Here is a 12,248-nt window from a genome sequence, read left to right as displayed (position 1 = left end):
TCAAAATAGAAGCATGTGCATCAACTGTTCTACATGAAGATCCTTTCTGAGAAAGGTCTCTGGGGAAAGTTCATTACCTAAAACTAGAGTACAGGAAAAGAGTGAAACAGACTGAGATCAAGCCTTCCCTTAAGTGGATGGCCCAAGCAGAGGCATAAGTGATATTTAATATGCACACCCAGGGCTCCTGTTGAGTGCCCTGTTTGGTAACCCGGATCAGGATGCTTGTTTAGTGGATAAAAGTGTAACTTTAGAAATTGGCAGGAACTCTTGTGCTTGGCCACCTGTATTCTCAGCCAGAGATGGTGGAAGAAGTTTTAAACAAGCACACATTTCAAACTTCATTCTATTTTGCTTTCTTACGACTTTCTGGTTTCAAAAGAGCCATTTATAAAACTACTGGTTTAAGGATGCATTGACAACACTCAGTGGCCGTTATGATAAAGTTTATATTCTGTTTTTCCATTGCTAAAATAATATCTTTTAAAGCTGTAAATATAAACTGAGAAAAGTAGACATTATCTTTGTTGCAATAGCTGGCTGAACTGCCATATGAATGTGTGTCTTTGTTGTAGTCTTGGCTACCAATAATACTATTTATATCTAAAGTAAATACTGTGAACTCTTAAAGCAGTCGGCACAGTCAATCAACAGTGGATATTAACACTTCAAGAAAACTATCCCTGCCAGTCTAGAAAAAGGGATGGGGCTGTGAATTTTAACCTAATAATATAATAATGTCTTCCTAGATCTCATTATGCCTTATGTCCATTTAAGGCCATCTGGGGCCCAGAATGATGAAAGAGTGGTGTAAATTTATGACCTCCGAGATCTAGCAATAGCCCTTTGGATATTAGGTTGGATTAATAGATTTCCTGCTAATCTAAACACTGTGGGCCAAATTCTGCCTGACACATCTGCACTGCGTATCTCTGAAAATTGTAAAACGTTGGGCTTTTGAAAAGCTGACAGTGGCCTTTATGCTCTAGGCACAGGCTGCATATGTTTTCCTATCTAGTACATTTCTTCAAATCTGCATTTCCTACACATTTTCAGTAACAGCTTCCTCCCACCTCCACCATACACACACACACACACACACACACACACACACACTCCATGGTAATGACCATTGTCAGCAATAAAATTAGTCATGTTCTTTTCTAAACTAAGCAAATTTTGAGTTAATTTTATGGGGAAAGATATACATTATATTAGAAAATGCACTTTTACTTGTGATGCTTGTCAAAGTTTTAACTAATAGGAAGCTATCTGAAAATAAAATTTTGTATCCATTCCTGCTAAATCAGATTCAACTGCAAATTTGCAGCCATTATTTGAGGATAATCTTTGGAGTGTCTGAATTTTTAAAAATTACTGAGTCTGTGATGTCAAAACACAAATTATTTTCATCTGTGATGTGATAAGGTACAGTTTACAATATAATAATGTGGAAGCATCAGAATGGAAATTATGTCAGCAAGCATTAGACTCAACATAGGAAACGATTCAAAAATTATATGGATGGCATTAATTCTACTAAATATAACCTGACCTGTCAGTTATCTGACAAATAAATCCTGCGCTAATATTAATAAAAATGTCATGGTTTGGATGATCTACTATGTGCCACAATTTCTACATAGATCAGCATTGATCTTCACAAAACAAAATGAAGTAAATATCATCTCCATTTTACATATAAGGAAATGAACTCAAAGAAAATAAATGACTCATCCAGGACCCAAAGTGGAGTCAAAACTTAAACTCCAATATCTCTTTTTCTAAAATTCTCTGTTTTTGACTAAGTCACTGTTATGGGTTGAATTGTGTCCCTCAAAAATGATATGTTGAAGGCCTAACCCACAGTACTGCAGAATGTGTTGTAAATATAATTAGTTAAAATATGGTCATATTGGGTAAAGGGACTCTTAATTCAATATGATTGGTGTACTGATAAGAAAATGACCATGTGAAGATGGACATATACAGAGAGAATGCCTTGTGAAGATGAAGGTATAACGGAGTGACGCAGCTACAAGGCAAGAAGTGCCAGGGCCTGCTGACTGTTGTCAGGAGCTAGGTGGAAGATATGGAATAGATTCTCCCTCAGAGCCTTCAGAAGGAACCAACCTTCGTGACATCTTGATTTCAGACTTCTAGCCTGCAAAACTGTGAGAAAATATATTTCTTCTCTTTTATGCCACCCAATTTGCGATACATTATTAGTTCTGCCCTATGATGTTAATACAGGACGACTACCACAGTAAACAAAACAATAGACCTTTCAACAGTGTTCTGTGACATCATTTCATATAAGTTATTTTCCACTCTCTCCATGTTATATATGCAATAAAAGTAATTCATCATGCTTCAAGCTTCAGAAATTATTTCAGCTTCAGGGGACTTCTCAGATTCTAGGCAAATATCTCTGCCAATTCAAAAATCTCTCTTATTTCATGAGTGACAAATGATGTGCCAGGGTTGCATTGCCCAGGAAATCAGATAATCAGTTGAAGAGATAGAGATAACACCAAGATTGGCATAGCCTTACAAACTTTTGTTTTTGTGACTGTAAAATACCTTTTGACAAGACGCATGGAATCAACATGATTTGAGAAAATCAAGGATTGTATTTAAAGCAGATATCATTTGCTTTCAATAAGTGACATCCTCATGAACTTGCATTTGTACAGAGCTATGTATTTTATACCAAGTACACTCTACTGAAAAAAAAAAAAAAGTTGATCTCATATAAGTAAAAAGTAGAACAGAGGACACTGAAGGCTGGGAAAGGTAGGGGAAAGGAGGAGATAAAGAGAAATTTGTTAAAGAATACATAATTACAGCTAGATAGAAGAAATATTAGGTTGGTGCAAAAGTGATTGTGATTTCTGCCACTACTTTCTTTTTTTAAAATTATACTTTAAGTTCTGGGATATATGTGCAGAATGTGCAGGTTAGTTACATAGGTATACATGTGCCATGGTGGTTTGTTGCACCCATCAAGTCGTCATCTACATTAGGTATTTCTCCCAATGCTATCCCTCCCCTAGCCTCCCATCCCCCGACAGGCCCTGGTGTGTGATGTTCCCCTCCCTGTGTCCATGTTTTCCCATTGTTCAACTCCCACTTATGAGTGAGAACATGCAGTGTTTGGTTTTCTGTTATTCTGATAGTTTGCTGAGAATGATGGTTTCCAGTCTGCCATTACTTTCAATGGCAAAATGGTAGGATGACTATAGTTAACAACAATGTATTATATAGTTTTAAATAGATAGAAGGAGGATATTGAACATTCCCAGCATAAAAAATAATACATGTTTGAGGCTGGGCACTGTGGCTCACTTCTGTAATCCCAGCACTTTGGGGGCCTGAGGTGGTTGGATCATTTGAGGTCAGGAGTTCAAGACCAGCCTGGCCAACATGGGAAACCCCGCTTCTACTAAAAATGCAAAAATTAGCCAGGCGTGGTGGTGAGTACCTCTAGTCCCAGCTACTCTGGAGGCTGAGGCTAGATAATTGCTTGAACCTGGGAGGTGGAGATTCCAGTGAGCCGAGATAGCACAACTGCACTACAGCCTGGGTAACAGAGCAAGACTCTGTCTCAAAAACAATAATAATAATAATTAATGTTTGAGATGATGAATATGCTAATTACCTTGATCTGATCACTATATATTATACGCATTGAAACACCACTATGTACACCATGAATATGTACCATTATTTTCAGTTAAAAATTAAATACATACATTTATCTAAAATATGTTCTTTTGAATGCATAATACTACATTACATAAATATTGTCATTTTAAATAATATAAAATGTCAATATTCAGAAAAAGTAATAGCCACGGGCCAGGTGTGGTGGCTCATGCCTATAATCCCAGCACTTTGGGAGGCTGAGGCAGGTGGATCACAAGGTCAGGAGTTTGAGACCAGCCTGGCCGACATGGTGAAACCCTGTCTCTACTAAAAATACAAAAATTAGCTGGGCACAGAAGCACACACCTGTAATCCCAGCTACTTGGGAGGCTGAGGCAGGAGAATCGCTTGAACGTGGGAGATGGAGGTTGCAGCGAGCCAAGATCCCGCCATTGCACTCCAGCCTGGGTGACAGGGTGAGACTCTGTCTCAAAAAAAAAAAAAAAAAAACCAGCCATGCAGTTGGTAAAATTCATGCCATAAGAAATAAACATTGTTTTGGGTTAAAGATGATCTTTATTATTTGGAGAAAATTTTAAACATACAGCAAAGTATAAAAAGGGAAATAAAAATTACGACTAATCCTATTATATGAAGTACAATTAACATTTTATTTTAGATCCTTCTAGTTAATTGTGCGTGTGTATCCACATAAGAGGGTAAGAGACATAACTGGAATCCTTTTATATTTGTATTATTTGACCCTGATTTTTCACTCAATATTTAATCATGAGAATTTTATCATAAAATATTATAAAATATGATATATAATGACAACATGGTGTTCTAACAGATGATTGTATCATGTTATTTTTCAAATCCCTTAATCTGGTACTTTTATGTTGTTTCAAATAAGTTACCAATTATAAATGATTTTGTAAATATTATCGTTTATATAAATCTTTGTGTACAACACTGATAATTTCCTCAGGATAAATTGTAAAAGTGGAATTTCTGAGTAATTTTAAGGCTATTGCCACATATTATCAAATTACTTTCTAAAAAAGTTGAATCAATTTGCACTCCAGTTAGTAGTGTATAAAGTTGTTTTACTCTATCATTATCACATTGAATCCTAAGTTTTAAAATTTAAGTTTATATTTATTAATAAAAATTATGTTAGTGTTTTAAAAGTAAGTCTTCAGGTGACTGGCAAGATGGCTGAATAGGAACAGCTCCAGTCTGCAGCTCCTAGCAAGATCAAGGCAGAAGGCAGCTGATTTCTGCATTTCTAACTGAGGTACCTGGCTTGTCTCATTGGGACTGGTTAGACAGTGAGTGCAGCCCTCTTGGAGGGCGAGCAGAATCAGGGTGGGGCACCGCCTCAACCGGGAAGTTCAAGGGGTCGGGAAACTCCCTCCCCTAGCCAAGAAAAGCCATGAAGAACTGTGCCATGAGGATTGGTGCATTCCAGATCACATACTATGCATTCCAATGGTCTTCGAAATCTGCAGACCAGGAGATTTCCTTGGGCGCCTACACCACCAAGGGCCTGGGTTTCAAGCACAAAACTGGGCGGCCATTTGGGCAGACAACAAGCTAGCTGCAGGAGTTTTTTTACACCCCAGTAGCACATGAAATGCCAGCAAGATAGAAGCATTCATTCCCGTGGAAAGGGAGCTGAAGTCAGGGAGCCAAGAGGTCTAGCTCAGTGGATCCCACCCACATGGAGCCCAGCATGCTGATATCCACTGGCTTGAAATTTTCGCTGCCAGCACAGCAGTATGAAGTCCACCTGGGACTCTCGAGTTTGGTGGAGGGAGGGGTGTCTGCCATTACTGAGACTTGAGTAGGAGCTTTTCCCCTCACAGTGTAAACAAAGCCACCAGGAAGTTCGAACGGGGTGGAGCCCGTCGCAGCTCAGCAAATCCTCTGTAGCCAGACTGCCTCTCTAGATTTCTCCTCTCAGGGAAGGGCATCTCTGAAAGAAAGGCAGCAGCCTCAATCAGGGTCTTACAGAAAAAACTCCCATCTCCCTAGGACAGAGCACATGGGGGAAGGGGCGGCTGTGGGTGCAGCTTCAGCAGATTTATTTATTTATTTATTTTTATTTTATTATTATACTTTAGGTTTTAGGGTACATGTGCACAATGTGCAGGTTTGTTACATATGTATCCATGTGCCATGTTGTTTTGCTGCACCCATTAACTCATCATTTAGCATTAGGTATATCTCCTAATGCTGTCCCTCCCCCCTCCCCCTACCCCACAACAGTCCCCGGAGTGTGATGTTCCCCTTCCTGTGTCCATGAGTTCTCATTGTTCAATTCCCATCTATGAGTGAGAACATGTGGTGTTTGTTTTTTTTGTCCTTGCAATAGTTTACTGAGAATGATGTTTTCCAGTTTCATCCATGTCCCTACAAAGGACATGAACTCATCATTTTTTATGGCTGCATAGTATTCCATGGTGTATATGTGCCACATTTTCTTAATCCAGTCTATCGTTGTTGGACATTTGGGTTGGTTCCAACTCTTTGGTATTGTGAATAGTGTCGCAATAAACATATGTGTGCATGTGTCTTTATAGCAGCATGATTTATAGTCCTTTGGGTATATACCCAGTAATGGGATGGCTGGGTCAAATGGTATTTCTAGTTCTAGATCCCTGAGGAATCGCCACACTGACTTCTACAATGGTTGAACTAGTTTCCAGTCCCAGCAACAGTGTAAAAGTGTCCCTATTTCTCCACATCCTCTCCAGCACCTGTTGTTTCCTGACTTTTGAATGATGGCCATTCTAACTGGTGTGAGATGGTATCTCACTGTGGTTTTGATTTGCATTTCTCTGATGGCCAGTGATGATGAGCATTTTTTCATGTGTTTTTTGGCTGCATAAATGTCTTCTTTTGAGAAGTGTCTGTTCATGTCCTTGGCCCACTTTTTGATGGGGTTGTTTGTTTTTTTCTTGTAAATTTGTTTGAGTTCATTGTAGATTCTGGATATTAGCCCTTTGTCAGATGAGGAGTTTGCAAAAATTTTCTCCCATTCTGTAGGTTGCCTGTTCACTATGATGGTAGTTTCTTTTGCTGTGCAGAAGCTCTTTAGTTTAATTAGATCCCATTTGTCAATTTTGGCTTTTGTTGCCATTGCTTTTGGTGTTTTAGACATGAAGTCCTTGCCCATGCCTATGTCCTGAATGGTATTGCCTAGGTTTTCTTGTAGGATTTTAATGGTTTTAGGTCTAACATATAAGTCTTTAATCCATCTTGAATTAATTTTTGTATAAGGTGTAAGGAAGGGATCCAGTTTCAGCTTTCTACATATGGCTAGCCAGTTTTCCCAGCACCATTTATTAAATAGGGAATCCTTTCCCCATTTCTTGTGTTTGTCAGATTTGTCAAAGATCAGATAGTTGTAGATATGTGGCATCATTTCTGAGGGCTCTGTTCTGTTCCATTGATCTATGTCTCTGTTTTGGTACCAGTACCATGCTGTTTTGGTTACTGTAGCCTTGTAGTATAGTTTGAAGTCAGGTAGCGTGATGCCTCCAGCTTTGTTCTTTTGGCTTAGGATTGACTTGGCCATGCGGGCTCTTTTTTGGTTACATATGAACTTTAAAGTAGTTTTTTCCAATTCTGTGAAGAAAGTCATTGGTAGCTTGATGGGGATGGCATTGAATCCATAAATTACCTTGGGCAGTATGGCCATTTTCACGATATTGATTCTTCCAACCCATGAGCATGGAATGTTCTTCCATTTGTTTGTATCCTCTTTTATTTCATAGAGCAGTGGTTTGTAGTTCTCCTTGAAGAGGTCCTTCACATCCCTTGTAAGTTGGATTCCTAGGTATTTTATTCTCTTTGAAGCAATTGTGAATGGGAGTTCACTCATGATTTGGCTCTCTGTTTGTCTGTGATTGGTGTACAAGAATGCTTGTGATTTTTGTACATTGATTTTGTATCCTGAGACTTTGCTGAAGTTGCTAATCAGCTTAAGGAAATTTTGGGCTGAGACAATGGGGTTTTCTAGATATACAATCATGTCATCTGCAGATTTAAATGTTCCTGCCTGCCGGCTCTGAAGAGAGCAGAATATCTCCCAGCACAGCGCTCGAGCTCTGCTAAGGGACAGACTGCCTCCTCAAGTGGGTCCGTGACCCCCGTGCTTCCTGACTGGGAGACACCTCCCAATAGGGGTCAACAGACACTTCATATAGGAGAGCTCTGGCTGGCATCTGGCAGGTGCCCCTCTGGGATGAAGCTTCCAGAGGAAGGAACAGGCAGCAATCTTTTCTGTTCTGCAGCCTCCGCTCATGACACCCAGGCAAACAGGGTCTGGAGTGGATCTCCTGCAAACTCCAGCAGACCTGCAGCAGAGAGGCAGGAAAACTAAAAAAAGGAAACGAATAGCATCAACATCAACAAAAAGGATGACCACATAAAAGCCCTATTTGAAGGTCACCAGCATCAAAGACCAAAGGTAGATAAATCCAAGAAGATGAGAAAAAAACAGTGCAAAAGGCTAAAAATTCCAAAAAACAGAATGCCTCTTCTACTCCAAAGGATCACAACTCCTCGCCAGCAAGAGAACAAAACTAAACAGAAAATGAGTTTGATGAATCGACAGAAGTAGGCTTCAGTAAGTGGGTAATAACAAACTCCTCCAAGCTAATGGAGCATGTTCTAACCCAATGCAATGAAGGTAAGAACCTTGAAAAAAGGTTAGAGGAATTGCTAACTAGAAGATCCTGTTTAGAGAAGAACATAAAGGACCTGATGGAGATGAAAAACACAGCATGAGAACTTCATGAAGTATATACACAAGTATCAATAGCCGAATAGATCAAGTGGAAGAAAGGATATCAGAGATTAAAGATGAACTTAATGAAATAAAGCATGAAGACAAAATTAGAAAAAAAAGAATAAAAAGGAAAGAACAAAGCCTCCAAGAAATATGGGACTTTGTGAAAAGACCAAATCTACATTTAATTGGTGTACCTGAAAGTGATGGGGAGAATGGTCGACTGAACAAAGTTGGAACAACTCCAGGATATTATCCAGGAGAAGTTTCCCAACCTGCTAAGACAGGCCAACATTCAAATTCAGGAAATAGAGATAACACTACAAACACTACGAAGATACTCCTCGAGAAGAGCAACCCCAAGACATGTAATCATCAGATTCACCAAGGTTGGAGTGAAGGAAAAAATGTTAAGGGCAGCCAGAGAGAAAGGTCTCGTTACCCACAAAGGGAAGCCCACTGGACTAACAGCAGAGCTCTTGGCAGAAAACCTTCAAACCACAAGAGAGTGGGGACCAATATTTAACATTCTGAAAGAAAATAATTTTCAACCCAGAATTTCATATCCAGCCAAACTAAGCTTTATATGTGAAGGAGAAATTAGATCCTTTACAGACAAGCAAATGCTGAGAGATTTTGTCACCACCAGGCCTGCCTTACAAGAACTCCTGAAGAAAGCACTAAATATAGAAAGGAAAGACCAGTACCAGCCACTGAAAAAACATACCAAATTGTAAAGACCATCGACACTATGAAGAAACTGCATCAACTAATGGGCAAAATAATCAGCTAGCATCATAATGACAGGATCAAATTCACACATAATAATATTAACCTTAAATGTAAACAGGCTAAATGCCCCAATTAAATGATATAGACTGGCAAATTGGATAAAGAGTCAAGACCTCAAGACCCATTGGTGTGCTGTATTCAGAAGACCCATCTCACACGCAAAGACACACATAGGCTCAAAATACAGGGATGGAGGAAGATCTACCATGCAAACGGAGAGAGAAATAAAAGGCAGGATTGTAATCTTAGTCTCTGATAAAACAGATTTTAAATCAACAAAGATAAAAAAGACAATGGAAAGCATTACATAATGGTAAAGGGATCAATGCAACAAGAAGAGCTAACTACCCTTAATATATATGCACTCAATCCAGGAGCACCCAGATTTATAAAGCAAGTTCTTAGAGACCTACAAAGAGACAGACTTCCACACAATAATAGTGAGAGATTTTAACACCCCACTGTCAATATTAGACAGATCAACGAGACAGAAAATTAACAAGGATATTCCAGACTTGAACTCAGCTCTGAACCAAGCAGACCTAATAGACATCTACAGAACTCTCCACCCCAAATCAACAGAATATTCATTCTTCTCAGTACCACATCACACTTAATCTAAAATTGACCACATAATTGAAAGTAAAACACTCCTCAGCAAATGCAAAAGACTGGAAATTATAACAAACAGTGTCTCAGACCACAGTTCAATCAAATTAGATCTCAGGATCAAGAAGCTCACTCAAAACCGCACAACTACATGGAAACTGAACAACCTGCTCCTGAATGACTACTGGGTAAATAACTAAATTAAGGAAGAAATAAAGATGTTCTTTGAAACCAATGAGAACAAAAACACAATGTACCAGAATCTCTGGGACACAGCTAAAGCAGTGTTTAGAGGGAAATTTATAGCACTCAATGCCCACAGGAAAAAGTGGCAAAGATTTAAAATCAACAACCTAACATCACAATTAAAAGAACTAAAGAAGCAAGAGCAAACAAATTCAAAAGCTAGCAGAAGGCAAGAAATAACTAAGTTTGGAGCAGAACTGAAGGAGATAGAGACACGAAAAACCCTCCAAAAAATCAATGAATCCAGGAGATGGATTTTGAATAGATTAACACAACAGATAGAAAGCTAGCCAGATTAATACATAAGAAAACAGAGAAGAATCAAATAGACACAATAAAAAATGATAAAGGGGATATCACCACTGATCCCACAGAAATACAAACTATCATCAGAGAATACTATAAACACCTCTACACAAATAAACTAGAAAATCTAGAAGAAATTTATAAATTCCTGGAAACATACACCCTCTGAAGACTAAACCAGAAAGAATTAGGGTCCTGAATAGACTAATAGCAAGTTCTGAAATTGAGGCAGCAATTAATAGCCCATCAACCAAAAAAAGCCCAGGACCAGATGGATTCACAGCTGAATTCTACCAGAGGTATAAAGAGGAGCTGGTACAATTCCTTCTGAAACTATTCCAAACAACAGAAGAAAAGGGGACTCTTCTCTCACTCATTTGATAAGGCCAGCATCATCCTGATACCAAAACCTGCCAGAGACACAACAAAAAAAGAAAATTTTAGGCCAATATCCCTGATGGACATCGATGCAAAAATCCTCCATAAAATACTGGGAAACTGAATCTAGCAGCACATCAAAAAGCTTATCCACCACCGTCAAGTCAGCTTCATCCCTGGGGTGCAAGGCTGGTTCAACATACACAAATCAAGAAATGTAATCCATCACATAAACAGAGCCAATGAAACAAACCCCATGACTATCTCAATAGATGCAGAAAAGGCCTTCGATAATATTTAACACACTTCATGCTGAAAACTCTCAATAAACAAGGTATTGATGGAGTGCATCTCAAAATAATAAGAGCTATTTATGACAAATCCACAGCCAATATCATACTGAATGGGCAAAAGCTGGAAGCATTCCCTTTGAAAACTGGCACAAGACAAAGATGCCCTCTCTCACCACTCCTATTCAACATAGTATTGGAAATTCTGTCCAGGGAAATCAGGCAAGAGAAAGAAAGAAAGCATATTCAAATAGGAGGAGAGGAAGTAAAATTGTTGCTGTTTGCATATGTCATGACTGTATATTTAGAAAACCCCATGATCTAAACTCAAAATCTCCTTAAGCTGATAAGCAACTTCAGCAAAGTCTTAGGGCACAAAATTGATGTGCAAATATCAAAAGCATTCCTATACACCAACAATAGTCAGACAGAGAGCCAAACCATGAGTGAACTCCCATTCGCAATTGCTACAAAGAGAATAAAATACAACTTACAAAGGATGTAAATGACCTCTTAGGAGAACTAAAACCACTGCTCAAGAAAATAAGAGAGGACACAAACAAATGGAAACACATTCCATGCTCATGAACAGGAAGAATTAATATTGTGAAAGTGGCCATATTGCCCAAAGTAATTTATAGCATCAATGCTATCCCCATTAACCTACCACTGACTTTTTTCACAGAATTAGAAAAATAAAACTACTTTAAATTTCATATGGAACCAAAAAAGTGCCCTTCCAATATGACTGGCCCTTATTTGTGCCAGCTTCTTATTTGGATTACAGTTTCATACTAGGAGAGGCAGACAAATGGCATTCCTCATCTTTTTTCCAGCCCTGCATTGCAAAAGCTCTATTCCACATACTCCCACAGAAAGCTGGATCTCCTTTATTCGAAACTTTCATAAGGTAGAAGTTCTAAATTTGGTGTTGCTGGCCAAGATTACTGTGGCTCTGATTATCTATGCCCCAGGTCACTGATAGAATGAGAGTTCTAAACCAGGAGGATCAAGCCAAGAAGACCAGGGTTTGCTATATCCTCCAAGAATCCAGTCATAGAATGAGGATGATACTCTAGGAACATTGGGTTACTACTATGAGCTCCTACGCAGTATCTCAGAGGTTTTTTCCATGGGGAAAGGCAGTTCATTAGTATGGAGAGCTCTCAAGTTCTGAC

The sequence above is a fragment of the Symphalangus syndactylus genome, chromosome X (genome assembly GCF_028878055.3).
Source record: "Symphalangus syndactylus isolate Jambi chromosome X, NHGRI_mSymSyn1-v2.1_pri, whole genome shotgun sequence".
Taxonomy (NCBI): domain Eukaryota; kingdom Metazoa; phylum Chordata; class Mammalia; order Primates; family Hylobatidae; genus Symphalangus; species Symphalangus syndactylus.
The sequence above is the reverse complement of the archived record's forward strand: the minus strand, read 5'-3'. Positions refer to the sequence as shown.